Source organism: Tamandua tetradactyla, chromosome 7, assembly GCF_023851605.1.
Source record: "Tamandua tetradactyla isolate mTamTet1 chromosome 7, mTamTet1.pri, whole genome shotgun sequence".
In the NCBI taxonomy this organism is placed as follows: Eukaryota; Metazoa; Chordata; class Mammalia; order Pilosa; family Myrmecophagidae; genus Tamandua; species Tamandua tetradactyla.
The window spans coordinates 120,712,183-120,715,886 of NC_135333.1; positions in this window are offsets into that span (position 1 = coordinate 120,712,183).

Below are 3,704 nucleotides of genomic sequence, written 5' to 3' on the forward strand. Positions count from 1 at the left end.
TTTTTGACCTATAGTGCTGAATACGGATTAGAAGAAGCTGTTGCTCCCACAAAACGGATTAGGATTGAAACATGGCTTTTCTGGTGTACATAAACCTTTTCAAACTGGCACATTTCACACTCTGGACCCTAAAACAGACATGTTTTTCTCCAAATACAAATTATATTGCTTCCACCACAATAGCAGAAATCCTTAAACCATTTCAGTAGCAATACAAAGAAATACAGTTACAAACAGTACAAATGCTTAGTTCAGGCATGGTCTTTTCTAAGGCAAAATTATCCTCTGGCTCTGGATCTGTGAAACTCAGACAAGATATTTGCTGCCAACATACAAAGGAGAAACAGTCATAGGACACATATAACCATTTCCATAGGGAGGAAGGAAGAAAACAGTTACTGGACCCATACAGTTTCAAAACCCTGCAGGGCAAAGTCCATTATATTTCAAAGTATGAGAATTATTTATCTTCAGGGCTTTAGAAAGACCACGCTTTCTTAGGACCTACACAGTGGCCCACCTCTCTTTGAACACAATCTTGGGTAACATTAGGGAGACCAGCTTTTTCTTAGCTCCACCCTTTCCAAAGTTCAGGGCTGCACTTGAGCTCTCTGCCATCTCCAGGGCACATGCTCAGCCCCTCCATGTGGTACATGCTCAGTCCCTCCCAAACCTCAAGGACTGTGCTACACCCTCTCCAAGGCCTGAGGCAGGCCAACCCTTCCACTGCAATGAAGTGGAAGCCCACCCTCTGGCTTTGGGGCAAACTCACCCTCTCCACAGGCTTGGGTATATCTGCTCTCCTGGCCTGAGGCTTCTTGACGATCAGCCCTGTCTCCATGGCTCTGCCTCTGAAGTTATTTTTCCTCCAATGTGTCCATTTTCTGAGACCCACAGTCCAGACTGTCAGCAGCTCTGTTTATACAGGTCCCGCAGCATTCTTGTTGTCCTTCTATACAGTAACCTCAGATCATGCCCATCAGACATAAGGAGTTTCCGCAAATCCTTCCTGAATAACTCCATGTCCAATCCTGGCTTTCTCTGAAAGGGCTGACTGGTTCCACGTGTGTTTCAATCCCCATGTGGCTCACCACCCTCTGGGGTCTCCCCTCCTGGAAGTCCAGATTTTTCCAGAACATCAAATTCTGGTTTCTCTGTACCCAAGAGTTCAGTTCTCAGTTTATCTTTCTTGTCTCATTTCACTATAAGCTGTAAGGAAAAACCAGGCTGCACTTTCCACATTTAATTTGAAGATCTCTTCTGCTGAATAACCAAGTTCATGGCTTTTAAAATCTGCCTTCCAGCCAAAGCCACTAGTCAATTTTGCTAGATTGTCTGCTACTTTAAAACAAGGATCCTCTTCCTTCCAGTTTGCAATAACCTGTACCTCATTTCTGTCAAAGGCCTTATCAACAGTATCTTTAGATTCCACATTTCTACTAACAGTCCCTTCAAAGCATGCTCAGTTTTCTCTATCAAGCCCCTCACAACTCCTCCAAAGTCTTCCACTCATGCATTTAAAAAGCCATTCCAACATGTTTGGTATTTGCAAACTGCAGAAGTACCCCCACTTCTCCATACTAAAATTTGTTCTAATTTGCTAGCTGCCAGATGCAACATACCAGAAATGGAAATGTAGCACCATAACCAGGATTGAGGCCACAGGCCCCAGGAACATTCCATGAAATTAGAGCAGGCTGAGACTAAGGGCAGTTTTGGGAAGAAAGTGATTTATTAGCTCATGCCCATGGGGCTCAGTCGAGTCACCTCGAAAGTCTGAGCCCCGAACAAAAGGCAACACTGGTTTTTATAGACACTATTACATGCTACAGATAGGGCAAGCCTAATATGGTGAATAGCAATGTTAAAGGAAAGAGAATTGTTCTGTTTAAGGCATGAAGCAGCTTACAGAAGCAGGTGAGAGGTTAGGGGAGGGGTTCCTATCCCAGGAATGTGTCTTATCTTTATTGCCTGCAGTTTCATCCCTTCCCAGCCATTAGGAGAGGGAGTCTCTACCCCAGGAGTTTGTCCTATCTTTATTGCCTGCAGCTTCATCCATTCCCAGAGGTCAGGAGAAGGGGTCAGGGTTTTCTACAGAAAAGTCAGCTGAATAAGAGAGACAAAGGGGGCCCTGCTTGCTACATTTCCTCCCTTTGATGCTTACCCTGATTTAATAGGGAGGGGTTATAGCATCACCTTAAATTTAATGGTTTGTACCTTTCCATTAGGAGGATTCATGCTGTGGCTTGCCAGGTAATAGTATTTTCAAAGAATTTAATGAGGGCTCTGATTACACAGGGACCTAGAGTGATTAGAATTAATAGGGTAAATAGGGGACCAGCTAGTGGCAGGATACAGTTAGTCCAGGCTTTTGGGTCCGAATTCCACCTGGTTTTTAATTTTCTATCCCAATTTTGGACCCCCTTTCTAAGTTCCCAAACTTTAGCAACACCTATGCCAGACTGGTTTACGAAGAAACAGCACTTTTGCTTAAGAAGATACACATCCCTCCCCTTTCTGAGATAAGTAAGTTTAAGGCTCTTTGGTTCTGCAAGGCCACTGCCACCAGGAAGTTTAATTTGCCTTGGAGGGAGACTAAGGAAATTGCTACTCACTCTAAATCTTTATTCAGTTCCTGAGACAGCTTGTAATAGACGCTTACAGAGGGGCTCAGTCTTGCTACCCCTGCTCCTACTCCTATGGCAATGCCAGCCCCAATTAAAACTGAAGCAAGTGCAGCCTTTTTTTGTCACCTATATTTTTCTTTCCACCTCAGTTTTAGAGCTTGCTTAAACTCCCTTTCAGTATAAGTGGACACTTCTGGAGTTAAGAAAACTGGGGCGAAACTTCTTGTCCAGCTGGCTTCTAGACATTTATAAGCAGAGCTTCCACACAAATAGAACACCCCAGGGAAACTGCATTGTATTTTATCAGCCGGGAAGGTCTGGTTTCTGATACACAGGTGGGTAGGGATGGTACCCAGTGACTCATTTTTCTGATGAGTGGCACCCCTGGAGACAGGTTAAATTATTCCCTGAGACTGCTAACCGAACACCCTGGGCAACTGAGTTGGTAAGTACGGTTTGGCCCTCAGCTAGCGGTTGCGTATGGTTTTGATCAGATTGAGCAGGGATGCCTATAAAAGCATTCCTTGCAAGGGGAAGGCAGAGCCAACATACATTAAGTTGCAGATTGGCATTATGGAGGATTGCATAGGTTGCATTCAGCACTTGGGTTATTTGGCCTGCAGGGTTTATAGATTGGCTGAGACAGTTAAGCTCTATGAGGTTTGTTTGCTTATACTTAGGACCTTGTGCTAGCAACACAAGCTGTTCTTTAACTTTTCCGACGTTTTGTTTCCGGGCTTGATCCTGAGCTCCTCCCCCATTTCTCATGCCTACATGTGTATAGTAGATCCAGCAGGCAGGCTGCCCAGGTCTCCCATAGGTCCTGAAGTTTCTCCCATACTTAACATTACCTGTCCAATATATGGTTTTGTCTGGGCCTATGCAAAGTTTGTCTTTGGAAACAGTGTAGCAGGATACTGGCATGTAGGTTTGGGCAGAAAAGTGCTTTGACTTACTTGTCCCTCTGTAACACTTGCTGCAATGTGGGAGGCTACCACTACTGAGAGACCCTATAAGGGCACACAGGACAAGATACAAATACATCCCATACAACACAAGCAATCAGGACCTTTTCCA